Here is a 17,602-nt window from a genome sequence, read left to right on the forward strand (position 1 = left end):
GTGCTCGCTTTGGCCGCACATATACTAAAATTGGAATGATACAGAGAAGATTAGCATGGCCCCTGCGCAAGGATGACACACAAATTCATGAAGTGTTCCATTTTTTTTTCCAGATTTTACTTTATTTTATTTTAATTACAAAAGCAAAGACATTGATAAAGCAAATACAATCTGCAATAATAAATACATCTGCAACAGATGCTAAATATCATTAAATTATTATACAATTTAGACAGTAAACATGGTCTATTTTTGCTTCTTTAAAATAGAATACATTTGATCACATTTTTTTTTATACAGCAGGTTCTTATTAGTCATCAATTTTATACACATCAGTGTATACATGTCAATCCCAATCTCCCAATTCATCACCCCCTCACCCCCCCCACAGCTTTCCCACCTTGGTGTCCATACGTTTGTTCTCTACATATGTGTCTCAATTTCTGCCCTGCAAACCGGATCATCTGTACCATTTTTCTAGGTTCCACATACATGCGTTAATATATGATATTTGTTTTTTTCTTTCTGACTTACTTCACTCTGTATGACAGTCTCTAGATCCATCCACGTCTCAGCAAATGAACAAATTTCATTCCTTTTTATGGCAGAGTAATATTCCATTGTATATATGTGCCACATCTTCTCTATCCATTTGTCCGTTGATGGGCATTTAGGTTGCTTCCATGACCTGGCTATTGTAAATAGTGCTGCAATGAACATTGGGATGCATGTGTCTTATTATTATTATTTTTTTTTTGGTGGTACGCGGGGCTCTCACTGCTGTGGCCTCTCCCGCTGTGGAGCACAGGCCCTGGACACACAGGCTTAGCAGTCATGGCCCACAGGCCCAGCTGCTCCACGGCATGTGGGATCCTCCCGGACCAGGGCACGAACCCGCGTCCCTTGCATCAGCAGGTGGACTCCCAACCACTGCACCACCAGCGAAACCCCGCATGTGTCTTTTTGAATTGTGTTTTTCTCTGGGTATATGCCCAGTAGTGGGATTGCTGGATCATATGGTAATTCTATTTTTAGTTTTTTAAGGAACCTCCATACTGTTCTCCATAGCACTCCCTTCTGGCTTGTAGTTTCTGCTCAGAAATTAGCTGTTAACCTTATGGGAGTTCCCCTGTATGTTATTTGTTGTTTTTCCCTTGTTGCTTTCAATAATTTTCTTTTGTCTTTAATTTTTGTCAGTTTGATTACTATGTGTCTTGGCGTGGTCCTCCTTGGGTTTATCCTGCATGGGACTCTCTGTTTCTCCTGGACTCTGGTGGCTATTTCCTTTCCCATGTTAGGGAAATTTTCAACTATAATCTCTTCAGATATTTTCTCTGGTCTTTTCTCTCTCTCTTCTCCTTCTGGGACCCCTATAATAATGAATGTTATTGTGTTTAATGTTGTCCCAGAGGTCTCTTAGGCTGTCTTCTTTTCTTTTCATTCTCTTTTCTTTATTCTGTTCTGCAGCAGTGAATTCCACCATTTTGTCTTCCAGGTCACTTATCCGTTTTTCTGCCTCATTTATTCTGCTATTGATTCCTTCTAGTGTATTTTTCATTTCAGTTATTGTATTGCTCATCACTGTTTGTTTGTTCTTTAATCCTTCTAGGTGTTTGTTCTTTAATTCTTCTAGGTCTTTGTTAAACATTTCTTGCATCTTCTTGATCTTTGCCTCCTTTCTTTTTCCAAGGTCCTGGAACATCTTCACTATCATTATTCTGAATTCTTTTTCTGGAAGGTTGCCTATCTCCAATTCATTTAGTTGTTTTTCTGGGGGTTTATCTTGTTCCTTCATCTGGTACATAGCCCTCTGCCTTTTCATCTTGTCTATCGTTCTGTGAATGTGGTTTTTGTTCCACAGGCTGCAGAATTGTAGTTCTCACTTCTGCTGTCTGCCCTCTGGTGGATGAGGCTATCTCAGAGGCTTGTGTAAGCTTCCTGATGGGAGGAACTGGTGGTGGGTAGAGCTGGGTATTGCTCTGGTGGGCAGAGCTCAGTAAAATTTTAATCCTCTTGTCTGCTGATGGGTGGGGCTGTGTTCCCTCCCTGTTGGTTGTTTGTGAGGCGACCCAGCACTGGAGCCTGCAGGCTCTTTGATGGGGCTAATGACAGACTCTGGGAGCAGTCACACCAAGGAGTACTTCCCAGAACTTCTGCTGCCAATGTCCTTGTCCCTGTGGTGAGCCACAGCCACCCCCCGCCTCTGCAGGAGACCCTCCAACAGCAGCAGGCAGGCCTGGCTCAGTCTCCTATGGGGTCACTGCTCCTTCCCCCAGGTCCCGATGCACACAGTACCCTGTGTGTGCCCTTCAAAATTGGAGTCTCTGTTTCCCCTAGTGCTGTCGAAGTCCTGCAATCAAGTCCCACTAGCCTTCAAAGTCTGATTATCTGGGAATTCCTCCTCCCATTGCCAGATCCCTAGGTTGGGGAGCCTGTTCTGGGGCTCAGAACCTTCACTCCAGTGGGTGGACCTCTGTCATATAAGTGTTCTCCACTTTATGAGTCACCTACCCAGCAGTTATGGGATTTGATTTTACTGTGATTGAGCCCCCCTTAACATCTCATTGCAGCTTCTCCTTTGTCTTTGGATGTGGGGTATCTTTTTTGGTGAGTTCCAGTGTCTCCCTGTTGATGATTGTTCAGCAGTTAGTTGTGAATCTGGTGCTCTCGCAAGAGGGAATGTGTGCATGTCCTTCTACTCTGCCATCTTGACCCAATCTCTCTCTTTCTCAAGTTTGAATTGGAGAAATTTCACTAGGGGAAAAAATAGATATCACATATCTAAAAGTTAAGCAACAGATTTTAAAAAATGTAACACATGTGGGAAAAAAAAAGCTAGAAAACTTTGTATAAAACTAATAGAGGTTGCATAAAACCCCATCAATAATCATCATATATAAATGGGAAAAGTTGATTAACAAACAAATTAAAATGGTTAACACATTTTAAAAATTACCACCATTAGTTTAAGAAATATAGATTAAAATAAAATAGCATTTCCCCTATAAAATTAGTAGAGATTTAAAAATAGCAATGTGAAACATTGATATGATGATACCCTCATTAAATGGTACTGTGTATATAAATTACAATTTCTTGAAAGTAGCAATAAAGCATCAATCTTAAACATGCTACACTCTTTTAACTAGTCTGGTCTCTGAGGATTGCAAGTTGTAGAAACTCTCACCTTACACCTGCTTAGGTCAAAAAAGAAATTATTATATCCTAGTTTTAGGATGGAATCTGCTACTGAAATTCTGTTATTAGGAATCTGCCTTTTTAAATCTCTAGCTTCTGCCTTTCCTCTGTGTTAGCTTCATACCAAGGTTGGCTCTCTCCGGTGGCACTAGAAAATTGGGCTCGTAACAGATCACATTAGCAATCCCTAATGAAAGGGAAAGACTCTTCCACAGTAGTTCTTAGAAAAACCAGGGCTGAATCTCGGTGCCTGTGTTGGGTCTCCCATTCAGTCCTGAATGAGTAACTGCAGCCAGGAGGGATGGAAATGACTTTACTCAAACATCTTGGGATACAAAGTGAGGTGCTGCCACCAAAAGAAGGGGAAAAAAGGCCAGTCAGGAAAAATCAATAGATACTACGTAATTTCACCCTTTAATAACTCTCCTATGAATCAATGTTAAGAAATAATAGATGCAGATTTACATCAGTGTTTATTACAGCTTTAGTTTTAATGCTAAAAAACAGAAAACAAGAAAACTTAAACAATCTTATTGTCCAACAACAGGGAAATTGTAAATTAAGGGATATAAAGTGTTTTAGGGAGTCATTAAAATAATATTTTCAAATGGTTTTTAGTGCTTATGAGGAAAGAACATTTTATAATAGAAAGCCATAATAGCAGAATATGAGATAATTTATAGAGTATGATCTCACCTCTATAAAAAATGTGCAGAAAAAATGAGGAAAAACCTATTAAAATAATAATTAGTTCTAAGAACTGTTGGAATTCACTTATTCATAAAAATATTTTTGGAATGCTTATTTTATGGCAGGAATTTTTATTCAGAATATTGTTGTCTCTATAATTTCCATATTTTTACCTATGTTAAAATAAGCAACTGAGAGGTGCATTACATTTAGACTGAAATTCTAATAACCTTACTTAAATCCTTACTATGTTCCAAACATCATTCATCATGCTTTCAGGTACACTGTCTCATTCAATGTGTCCCTTATGAAATCAGTTGTCAGCTCTATATGCTCCACGAGAGTATTTTTCTTCTATAGGAGCCATAAATAAAATCTGTTGATTGACAGAGTGATTCATTTGTTCATTCATCCAATCACCACCTATGAATTGTTGAAGGGATTAAAAAATAACCCCTAAATTTCCTAAAATTGGAAAGGTAAGAAAGCTTTTAAATTATCATAGGTCAGTGAACAGGTTTTTGCTATGATTAGAATATGTTAGTTATTCTTTGCTTTAAGTAAGTGAAGAGTTACATGAATGTCAGCAATTATGTCAAAGCCATTGTGTGTGAAGAGATTATATCCATGTACAGTAGCATTCAATTGCAATCATAAAAATCATTTATTATGTAAATGGTCTTTCTGCAAGATTTTGGAATTATTGTAATTCCTGTTATTAATGTTTAAATATATAATGTGTATATATTATATATATATATATACTATATACACATTAAATATATTCAGAGTTTATTTCCTACACATTTATTTATGAATAATTTTCATTCCATCTGCTGGCTCAAGTGGGATAAAGGTTACAAAGTTTTCTGACCAAAGGATCTTCTGGTGGGAGTTTGTGGCTGCCACACCCTGAAATTTCAGATCATGAGAGGACATTATTTGGGGAGGCAGTGCATCCAAACCTCCAAGGAGACTGCTGCAGCCAACTCTCACAAGAAAGAGATGTAGGCAGAGGTTTCCAGGTTGAAACCTCTGATGGGGTTGTCAACAGTAACTGTGAGAGAACGTTTTTATAGAGTGTCACAAAGCAGGCTGCAATGGCCTGGAGTAGTTTTTGAGCAGGACAGAGGAGAGGCACTGCATGCTTATTATTTTCCCCACCTAACGCAAAGCAAGAAGGTGACAAATGCTGCCCATCTAAACGCAGAGCTTAGCGTGTCCAGATAACTTAATTCTTAGTGATTCACACACAACAGTTCACTTACTCCTCACTAAACCCTATAGGATGGGTACTATTATACAGATGAAGGAGCTTTTTTTCTTTTTTTTAACAAATGAAGGAAGTGAGGCTTTGAAAAGTTACTTGACCAAGATCACACAGTTAGTAAATGCCTGAGCTCAAATTCATGCTCTGAATCCCAGGGTTGGTTTTTAAAATGCTGAAAGGAAACAGACGAGTTATACTTGATAGTGGTAGGTTTCCATTTTTTTTTTCATTTTTATCTTCATAAAAAATGCATAATTTTTACACTGAAACTGAATAAATGAAATTTCTTTCAAGCTTACCTGATGTGTTTTTTTTTCTTTTAAGAAAAAAAGAACACATCTTTTAAAATATCTTTGTTCTTGGAAGTTTGGGGCATGGGGGATAGTCTGTTAAACATTATAATCCAATTCCCAATACCACCCTGCTTGTATTGGTGCCAGCACATGGGCAATTCAGTCCTTCCAGCTGCATTTGCAATGCTTACCACTAGAGGGAGGGATCAGACCATGGAGAGGAGCAGCAAGTCCACTAAGGAATTCCTTGGCCAATTCATTCATCGGCAGCTGGAAGTAGCCTGAGCAGAAACTGGGGAGCCCTTTGTTAGTAAAGACAGATGTCTTCTTGTTACCTGGAAGAGATGATTTTGCAACCTCAGTAAAGAGAAGAGCCAAGTTGTGGAGCCTTGAAGTGAGAGAGGCTAATATACTTAGTATCCTAGATTTGATCTTCAGCACTATTGACATTTTAGACCAGTTAATTCTTTGTTCCTGGAGGTTGTCCTGTGCACCATTAGAGTCTTAGCAGCATCCCTGGCCTCTACCTACTAGGCACCAGTGGCACTCTCTTTCCAACTGTGAAAATCAAAAATATCTGCAGACATTGCCACATGTCTCTCCAGGGGCAAAATTGCCCCTGATTGAGAACCACTGTCTCAGAGATCCAAAATCTCCTGAAGACTTGAGGCCCCAGGATAAATAAAATATTTCCTCTCCCTGGTGACTGGGGAATTCCTCAATTCAATGCTATGCATGGAAAAATGAGGTTAGTCCCGTGCATAAATGAAGCATGGATACAGAACAACACATATTGTAACACTAGTGAAAGTGGATAAGGAAGCAAGAAACAGGTTGAAATTTTGCAATTAGGGAGAAAAAAGTAAGAACTGAACCCAAAGGGATGATAGGAATGATGTTAGGCAAGAAGGAGTTATCAGGCTCAAGAAGCAAAGCCTGGACTTCCCTTGCGGCACAGTGGTTAAGAATCTGCTTGCCAATGCAGGTGACGTGGGTTCGAGCCCTGGTCTGGGAAGGTCCCACATGCCACAGAGCAACTAAGCCCATGTGCCACGACTACTGAGCCTGTGCTCTAGAACCCGCAAGACACAACTACTGAAGCCCTCGCGCCTAGACCCCATGCTCCGCGACAAGAGAAGCCACCACAATGAGAAGCCCGCGCACCACAACAAAGAGTAGCCCCCATTCACCACAACTAGAGAAAGCCTGTGTGCAGCAATGAACATTCATTGCAGCCAAAAATAAATTAATTAATTAAAAAACAAATGTGTAAAAAGAAAAAGAAGTAGCAGATTGGTTCAAGAAGGCGGAGTAGAAGGACGTGCCCTCACTCCCTATTGTGAGAGCACCGGAATCACAACTAACTGATGAACAATTATCAACCGGAAGACACTGGAACTCACCAAAAAGGATACCCCACATTCAAGGACAAAGGAGAAACCGTAATGAGATGGTAAGAGGAGTGCAATCACAATAAAAACAAATCCCATAACTGCTGGGTGGGTGATTCACGAACTGGAGAACACTTATACCACAGAAGTCCACCTACTGGAGTGAAGGTTCTGAGCCCCACGTCAGCCTTACCAACCTGGGGGTTCGGCAACAGGAGGAAGAATTCCTAGAGAATCAGACTTTGAAGGCTGGCAGGATTTGATTGCAGGACTTCAACAGGGCTGGGGGAAACAGAGACACCATTCTGGGAGGGCACACAGAAAGTAGTGTGCACTTCGGGGCCCAGGGGAAGGAGCAGTGACACCATAGGAGACTGAACCAGACCTATCGGCAAGTGTTGGAGGGTCTCCTGAAGAGGCAGGGAGTGGCTGTGGCTCACTGTGGGGACAAGGGCACTGGTAGCAGAAGTTCTGGAAAGTACTCCTTGGTGTGACTGCTCCCAGAGTCTGTCATTAGCCCCATCAAAGAGCCTGCAGGCTCCAGGGCAGGGTCGCCTCAGTCTAAACAACCAAGAGGGAGAGAACAGCCCCACCCATCAATAGACAAGTGGATTAAAATTTTACTGAGCTCTGCCCACCACAGCAACACCCAGCTCTACCTACCCCCAGTCCCTCCATCAGGAAGCTTGCACAAGTGTCTTAGATAGCCTCATCCACAGAGGGCAGACAACAGAAGGAAGAAGAACTACAGTCCTGCAGGCTGTGGAATGAAAACCACATTCACAGAAAAACACCAGACAAAATGAAAAGGCAGAGGACTTTGTACCAGATGAAGGAACAAGATAAAACCCCAGAAAAACAACTAAATGAATTGGAAATAGGCAACTTTCCAGAAAAAGAATTCAGAATAATGATAGTGAAGATGTTCCAGGACCTTGGAAAAAGAAAGGAGGCAAAGATTGAGAAGATGCAAGAAATTTTTAACAAAGTGCTAGAAGAATAAAAGAACAAACACCTAGAAGGATTAAAGAACAAACAAACAGAGATGAACAATACAATAACTGAAATGAAAAATACACTAGAAGGAATCAATAGCAGAATGAATGAGGCAGAAAAACAGATAAGTGACCTGGAAGACAGAATGGTGGAATTCACTGCTGCAGAACAGAATAAAGAAAAGAGAATGAAAAGAAAAGAAGACAGCCTAAGAGACCTCTGGGACAACATTAAACACAACAACATTTGCATTATAGGGGTCCCAGAAGGAGAAGAGAGAGAGAAAGGACCTGAGAAAATATTTGAAGAGATTATAGTTGAAAACTACCTTAACATGGGAAAGGAAATAGCCACCCAAGTCGAGGAAGCACAGCGAGTCCCATGTAGGATAAACCCAAGGAGAAACACACCTATGCACACAGTAATCAAATTGACAAAAATTAAAGACAAAGAAAAATAAATGAAAGCAACAAGGGAAAAATGACAACATACAAGGGAACTCCCATAAGGTTAACAGCTAATTTCTGAGCAGAAACGCTACAAGCCAGAAGGGAGTGGCACAATATATTTAAAGTGATGAAAGGGAAGAAACTACAACCAAGATTACTCTACCCAGCAAGGATCTCATTGAGATTAAACGGAGAAATCAAAAGCTTTACAGACAAGAAAAGGCTAAGTGAATTCAGCATCACCTAACCAGCTCTACAACAAATGCTAAAGGAAGTTTTCTAAGTGGGAAACACAAGAGAAGAAAAAGATCAACAAAAACAAACCCATAACAATTAAAAAATGGTCATAGGAACATACATATCAATAATTACCTTAAACATGAATGGATTAAATGGCCCAACCAAAAGACACAGGCTTGCTGAATGTATACAAAAACAAGATCCATATATATGCTGTCTACAAGACACCCACTTCAGACCTAGGGACACATAGAGACTGAAAGTGAGGGGATGGAAAATGATATTCCATGCAAATGGAAATCAAAAGAAAGCTGGAGTAGCAATACTCATATCAGATAAAATAGACTTTAAAATAAAGAATGTTACAAAAGACAAGGAAGGACACTACATAATGATCAAGGGACCAATCCAAGAAGAAGATATAACAATTGTTAATATATATAAACCCAAAATAGGAGCACCTCAATGCATAAGGCAAATGCTAACAGCTATAAAAGAGATAATCGACAGTAACACAATAATAGTGGGGGACTTTAACACCTCACTTACACCAATGGACAGATCATCCAAAATGAAAATAAATAAGGAAACAGAAGCTTTAAATGACACAGTAGACCAGATAGATTAACTTGATAATTATAGGATTTTCCCTCCAAAACCAGCAGATTACACTTTCTTCTGAAGTGCACACTGAATATTCTCCAGGGTAGATCACATTCTGTGTCACAAATCAAGCCTTGATAAATTGAAGAAAATTGAAATCATATTAAGCATCCTTTCCGACTACAATGCTATGAGATCAGAAATCAATTACCAGGGGAAAAATGTAAAAAACACAAACACATTGATGCTAAACAAAACGTTACTAAATAACCAAGAGATCACTGAAGAAATCAAAGAGGAAGTCAAAAAATACCTAAAGACAAATGACAACAAAACCACGACAATCCAAAACCTATGGGATGCAGCAAAAGCAGGTCTAAGAGGGAAGTTTATAGTAATACAATCCTACCTCAAGAAACAAGAAAAATCTCAAATAAACAATCTAACCTTACACCTAAAGGAAGTAGAGAAAGAAGAACCAACAAAACCCAAGGTTAGTAGAAGGAAAGAAAACATAAAGATCAGAGCAGAATTAAATGAAATAGAAAGAAAGAAAACAATAGCAAAGATCAATAAAACTAAAACCTTGTTCTTTGAGAAGATAAACAAAATTGATAAACATTGAGCCAGATTCATCAAGAAAAAGGGGGAGAGGACTCGTATTAATAAAATTAGAAATCAAAATGGAGAAGTTACAACAGACACCGCAGAAATATAAAGCATCCTAAGAGACTACTACAAGCAACTCTATGCCAATAAAATGGACAACCTGGAAGAAATGGACAAATTCTTAGACAGGTATAAGCTTCCAAGATTGAACCAGGAAGAAATAGAAAATATGAACAGACCAATCACAAGTAATGAAATTGAAACTGTAATTAAATATCTCTCAACAAACAAAAGTCCAGGACCAGAGGGCTTCACAGGCGAATTCTATCAAACATTTAGAGAAGAGCTAACACCCATCCTTCTCAAACTCTTCCAAAATATAGCAGAGGGAAGAACACTCCCAAACTCATTCTATGAGGTCGCCATCACCTGGATACCAAAACCAGACAGAGATACTACAAAAAAAGAAAATTATGGACCAATATCACTGATGAATATAGATGCAAAATTCCTCAGCAAAATACTAGCAAACAGAATCCAGCAACACATTAAAAGGATCATACACCATGATCAAGTGGGATTTACCCCAGGGACGCAAGGATTCTTCAATAGACACAAATCAATCAATGTGATACACAATATTAACAAACTGAAGAATAAAAACCATATGATCATCTCAATAGATGCAGAAAAAGCTTTTGACAATATTCAACACCAATTTATGATTAAAACTCTCCACAAAGTGGGCATAGAGGGAACATACCTCAACATAATTAAGGCCATATACAACAAACCCACAGCAAACATCATTCTCAGTGTTGAAAAACTGAAAGCATTTCCTCTAAGATCAGGAACAAGACAAGGATGTCCATTCTCACCACTTAGTCAACATAGTTTTGGAAGTCCTAGCCATGGCAGTCAAAGAAGAAAAAGAAATAAAAGGAATACAAATTGGAAAAGAAGAAGTAAAACTGTCACTGTCTGCAGATGACCCTATACTATACATAGAGAATCCTAAAGATGCCACCAGAAAACTACTAAAGCTAATCAATGAATTTGGTGAAGTTGCAGGATACAAAATTAATGCAAAGAAATCTCTTGCATTCCTATACACTAACAATGAAAGATCAGAAAGAGAAATTATGGAAACAATCCCATTTACCATTGCAACAAAAAGAATAAAATACCTCAGAATAAACCTACCTAAGGAGGTGAAAGACTTGTACTCAGAAAACTATAAGACACTGATGAAAGAAATTAAAGATGATACCAACAGATGGAGAGATATACCATGTTCTTGGATTGGAAGAATGAATATTGTGAAAATGATTGTACTATCCAAAGTAATCTACAGATTCAATGCAATCCCTATCAAATTACCAATGGCATTTTTTACAGAACCAGAACTAAAAATCTTAAAATTTATATGGAGACACAAAAGACCCCAAATAGCCAAAGCGGTCTTGAGGGAAAAAAACAGAGCTGGAGGAATCAGGCTCCCTGACTTCAGACTATATTACAAAGTTACAGTAATCAAGACAATATGGTACTGGCACAAAAACAGAAATATAGATCAATGGAACAGGATAGAAAGCCCAGAGATAAACCCACACACCTATGGTCAACTAATCTATGACAAAGGAGGCAAGGATATACAGTGGAGAAAAGACAGTCTCTTCAATAATGGTGCTGGGAAAACTGGACAGCTACATGTAAAAGAATGAAATTAGAACAATTCCTAACACGATACACAAAAATAAACTCAAAATGGGTTAAAGACATAAATGTAAGACCGGACACTGTAAAACTCTTAGAGGAAAACATAGGAAGAACTCTCTTAGACACAAATCACAGCAAGATCTTTTTTGATCCACCTCCTAGAGTAATGGAAATAAAAAGAAAAATAAACAAATGGGACCTACTGAAACTTAAATGCTTTTGCACAGCAAAGGAAACTACAAACAATATGAAAAGACAACCATCAGAATGGGAGAAAATATTTGCCAATGAATCAATGGACAAAGGATTAATTTACAAAATACATAAACAGCTCATGCAACTCAATATTAAAAAAACAAACTACCCAATTTTAAAAATGGGCAGAATTTTGTAAAACTAGCAACAATAAAAATATTTCATGTACATGTTAAAAAAAAAAGGCAGAAGATCTAAATAGACATTTCTCCAAAGAAGACATACAGGTGGCTAACAAACACATGAAAAAATTGCTCAACATCACTAACTATTAGAGAAATGAAAATCAAAACTACAATGAGGTATCACCTCACACTGGTTAGAATGGGCATCATCAGAAATCTAGAAACAGCAAATGCTTGAGAGGGTGTGGAGAAAAGGGAACCCTGTTGCACTGTTGATGGGAATGTAAATTGATACAGCCACTATGGAGAACAGTATGGAGGTTCCTTAAAAAACTAAAAATACAATTACCATGTGACCCAGCAATCCTACTACTGGGCATATACCCAGAGAAAACCATAATTCAAAAAGACACATGCACCCCAATGTTCATTGCAGCACTATTTACAATAGCTAGGTTATGGAAGCAACCTAAATGCCCATCGACAGATGAATGAATAATCATGTGGTACATATATACAATGGAATATTACTCAGCCATAGAAAAGGAATGAAACTGGGCCATTTGTAGGGATGTGGATGGACCTAGACACTGTCATACAGAGTGAAGTAAGTCAGAAAGAGAAAACCAAATATCATATATTAACTTATATATGTGGAATCTAGAAAAATTGTACAGATGAACCAGTTTGCAAGGCAGAAATAGAGACACAGATGTAGAGAACAAATGTATGGACACCAACAGGGGAAAGTGGTGGGGTGGTGGTGGTGGTAGGAATTGGGAGATTGGGATTGACATATATACACATATGTATAAAATAGATAACTAATAAGAACCTTCTGTATAAAAAATAATTAAATTAAGTTTAAAAAAAAGAAGAAGAAGAAGCAAAGCCTTCCACAATGGGAGAGCTCTTAAGAGACATGTGCATTCATGGGAAAGGACTAAGTTCTCTGAGCCAGTTCAAACTCACAAGCTTCCTCTTCCAGTATTTTCTGTCTCACTTGCCAGTACTGTTCTCCATTATGCTAGAATCCTTGGAGTCATTCTTTGCAGTCACTCCCTTTAGGAGAGAAGTGATTTAAATATGTTTCCATAGCTATTAGATACATTCTTGACCCACAGAACCTAGCTTACATTGAGCGTTGTAGTGAACTCTGCGTATTCCAGCAGGATGGCTACAGCTTCCTTACTTGCAAGCATGCTGGCCACATATAATGCAAAAGAAGTCTAATCAAGAGGAAAAAACACGTATTATGCAAGAGGACAAAACCAAACCGATAATATATAACTTCTAGAGCAAATGTATTCAAAGCCCCACATGTTCTTTTATGTCATATAGGGACTCATACTGCCAAGAGCTCTGTTTATATCAAAGGTAATATCCATGGATCCTGGGTTTTGACACCAACAGGCCAGAGGTTGGTGCTCCTGGTAGGCTCAAGTCCAGCCTTGGGTGGACAGCTCAGTCTAAGCTGTCCATTCAGTTCTCCTGAGGCCCTTTGAAGAAAGAATAGTGTAAGGATCCATCCCATCCAGTGATGAACACTTTTGTTAAAAAGATACGGTTTCTTGGGAATTCCCTGGCTGTCCAGTGGTTAGGACTCTGTGCTTTCACTGCCAACGGCACGGGTTCAATCCCTGGTCAGGGAATTAAGATCCCACAAGCCTTGCGGCCAAAAAAACCCCCCCAAAACAAAACAAAACAAACAAAAAACAACAACAACAAAAAACGATTTCTTATACCAAATCACTAAAAACCATTAGTTTGGCACATTCAAGGGTGTCTGACTTGAACATAGTTGCATTGTTTACTGAAGCAGGTCAGAGTAAGCAGGACTCAATGTTTATTAATTGATTATATGAAGAAATTAATGAGTACATGCATGGCTACACTCAGAACTTAGAATATTCTAGTATTAACACTTCTACTTTTTTGAGTACTTGCTTCTGCTCTGGGAAGTAAAGGAATTTTAATCAGAGGATGGTGTTGGTGCTTGCCTAGATTCCTTTTGTTAGCCGAAGCACCCATCTTACAGGGGCTCCAGGTGTTAACTACTAACAAATCAAAGCTTCCCCTTTCTTTTATAGAGAAATTCTTACAGAGAATTGCCCTAGGTCAAGAGGCAGCCAGGAGCCACCTGACCTGCCTTGGAGGCTATACCTTCCCAAACTTGGCCAGTGACTGACTGACATAGGAGACCAAAAGTCAGCCCCTTCACCTCAAGGTGAAATCTGTGGTGTAATTCCTATCCCAGAGCTTCTCCATGGGATCAAAGCTATTGTTTAGCTGAGAATACGTCCCTGCCAGCTTTATTTTTCCCTGCCTATTCCTCTTCCCTCACACCCCCCACCCCACTCCTGAGAACACTCCTCCAACAAGGCATTTGAATAGGTATCTCCACCTCTGACTCTTCTAGGGAACGTGGTCTCATCGATTGCACACTCAGAGCTACCAAGACCACATGTCAACATGAAATGGAGCAGGACCTATGGTCCTTGTCCTCCCCACCCCATGTCCTCAGCCTTCCTTTTTTCTGTGGAAAAACTTTAGCCAAAGAATAAGTTTAATCAGAGAAGTGAGAAAATGCAGGAACAAAGGAAAACGGTCAAAGGAGACCAAATAATAATAGTTTAGTCATTAAGTATAGTCAAGAACATTTAGTTCCTCCTTAAGGGCTATAGATAATATTCTGAGCCATATCCTGTGAGCTGTCTTATAGATACTGAAACTCCCACCAGGTGGAAGAAGTTAACTACATGATGACCAGGCTGTAGCCATGACATAAGATGCCACAATTCCGAGAACTGGCCTCAAAGAAATGGAAACAAACTGACCCTGGAACTGAAGATTAACTGTACTTGACATAGTCAAGATGACGCTGGTCAGACCACTGATGATGACTGTCAGAGCTGACTATACCGTTTCCACGTGTAGCCCCCTCCCTTTGTTTATAAAAGCTCTTGTCCCCTGATTGTCAAGGTCAGGGGGAGTCGGCCTTTGGACAGGTGTCCACCCTCCCCCCCTCCACTCTCCAGTTGCCAGCATCCAAAATAAAGCAAACTTTCCTTTCCACAAACCTGGCCTCTTTATTGGCTTTTGAGTGGCGAGCAGTCAGACCCCGCTTTTGGTTACAAACAGTGGTGTCTTTCCCAAGCTTTTCAGAAAAAAAAAAGGAATGGCACAGCATCCCAATCACAGATAATTCTTTTTTTTTTTTTTTTTTTTTTTGGCCACACAGATGCGGGATCCTAGCTCCTGGACCAGGGATCGAACCCTTGCCCCTGCAGTGGAAATGCGAAGTCTTAACCACTGGACCATTAGGGAAGTCCCGCAGATAACTATTCTCCAGTTGTTTTGAAGTCACCGCCCTCATCTTACTTTAAGCTTTTACTTAAAGTCAGTATTATCAGTAAATCCTTGGGTGAAAGCAATGTAATGGTAAGACCTGAGGACTGGTATTTGTAGAATGGTAGACTATACAGCTGGAAAGGACCTTAGAAGTCATCTAGCTTAACTTCTTATTTTACAAATGTGTTGATTGTGATACAAAGACATGATTTTCTCAGGGTGATACAGTTAGTGAGTGGCAAAGCTGGGATAGAACCAGGTTTCCAGTCTACCATTTTAGTGTTTTCTCCAAACCTCTCTCTTTCTTGTTAGTAACTGTGCTTACATGAGGGAATCTTAAAATTTGGGTGCTATGTAGGCAAGCTGGAAGAAATACCTTTTAAGCACTCAACATCATAAAATATTATTAAAATAAATTTAAGAACAATGTGATTGTAGGATGCTTGCTATATAGATCTTTATTTTTGAATCTTCTATAAAAATTAACTGAATTTTCTTGCTAGGGATAAATGCATTAATAAGACAAGATCCCATTTTCAGGAAGTTTTGGGGCTACTGTAGTGCTATAAGCAAGCTGTGGAGCCAGAGAGAGGTGGTAATTAATCTTACCTGGAAGAACCAGGGAAAGGTTCCCAGAGGAGGTAACATTTGAGACGGTCCTTGAAGAGTGAGTAGAATTTTGATAGGTAGAGAAGAGAGAAGGACATTATAGTTTAAAACAATAGAATGAGCAACTGCACAGATATTGGAAAGTTTGGGGCATGGAAAGCCTTCCCATGTGGCTGAAGTAGGTACATCTCAAGAAGAGAGGCTAGGAGCTTGACAGTTTGGATGAGATTGCTATGAAGGGTCTGGGATGCTGTACATAATGTTTTGTCTCCTGATTATAATGCCTTTCCATTCCTTCCCCCAATTTTCACCTCCGCATAAATTGTTTTATTCTTCTTTAGTTCTCATAGGGTATAGCACCATGCTGAATGCTTGGTAATATACACTTAAATCAAATTAGAGAAGGGGGAAAAAGAGAAGAAACCTGCAGCTGTCATCTTCATCTCCTTTCTCGGGTGTTAATGAAGAGAAATAAGATACAAAATCAGGAGATAAAACTGTAGCTTTGACACAAAGGTTAAACTGTCAATTCCTTAACTAATGAAGAAAAGAACCTGACATATTGAGCTTATACTACTACTATTAACTATTACTGTTACTACTAAATATGTAAGCACTTTAGAATTGTCTAATTTAATTCTCACAATTTGCTCCATGAGATATATAACTGTAATTATCTCAAGTATAAAAATAAGAAACCTCAGGTATAGGAATTCAGTCACATGGCTAAGGTCACAGAACTACCCTGACATGGAGCACTATGAACAGTTTCATCTGTGCAAAGGCTTCCAGGGTCTCATTCAGGATACCACATTATATTTAGTTGTCATATTTTCTTAAGCTCTTCTTGGCTGTGGCAGTTTCTCAGACTTGTTTTTGATGACCCTGACAGTTTTAAAGAGTATTGTTTAGGTATTTTTTAGAATGTCCCTCAGTTATGGTTTTTCTGAGATTTTTCTCACTATTAGATGGATATTGTGGGTTTTGAGAGGAAGACTACAGAGTTAAAGTGCTGTTTTCATTGCATCATATCAAGGGTACATACCATTAACATGACTTAAACTACTGATGTTGACCTTGATAACCTGGTTGAGCCAGTGTCTGTCAGGTTTCTCCACAGTAACCTTTTCTTTCTCTCTTTCTCTCTTTCTCTCTTTCCATTCTCCACAGTAACCTTTTCTTTCTCTCTTTCCATACTGTAATTTTTGGAAGGCTGTCACTATGAATAGCCCACACTTGAGTGGGAGTCATGCTCTCTCTCCTTGAGGGCAAAGTATCTACATCAATTATTTGGAATTCTTATGCATGAGAGATTTGTGTCTTCTCCCCCACTTATTTATTTATTCAATCATTAATTTATGTTATTATGAACTTACAGACATTTATTTTATACTGTGTTATAATCCAACACTATTTTATTGCTCAAATTGTGCCAGTTTGGGCCATTGGGATATCTTTTAGTTGGCTTCTGTGTCCCTTTGACATACCCCCATCATTGCAGGTTTTTGTTCTATTTTGAGCACTTCCTTACTTTCTGACACTACAAGATAATCCAGTACATGTTGTCTATTGCCTAAGCCAGTCCTAGAATCAGCCATTTACCCAACGATCTCTTGTTCCTTTTACTGGAGAAGGATCTTAGAAACCAGATCTGAGTGCTAGTTGTGCTCTTTGCTTTTGAGGTGTTATGGCTTCCAGGCCCTCTCAGCTGATAGAGCAAGGAAATACCTATGTGTATACTGACCTGTGAATATATACATATCTAATAAATATTTCTATATGTAACCATCTGTATCTATATTAA

At 39.0% G+C, this 17,602-nt stretch overlaps 1 non-coding gene across 1 annotated transcript; it reads left to right on the forward strand.

The window, feature by feature from the left end:
• LOC117197221 (U6 spliceosomal RNA) lies at nucleotides 1-107 on the forward strand. The gene has a single exon (XR_004477760.1). It is a non-coding gene; the product is annotated as a U6 spliceosomal RNA (small nuclear RNA).
• Nucleotides 108-17,602: the final 17,495 nt, after the last annotated feature.

This window comes from Orcinus orca, chromosome 12, assembly GCF_937001465.1.
Source record: "Orcinus orca chromosome 12, mOrcOrc1.1, whole genome shotgun sequence".
NCBI classification, from domain to species: domain Eukaryota; kingdom Metazoa; phylum Chordata; class Mammalia; order Artiodactyla; family Delphinidae; genus Orcinus; species Orcinus orca.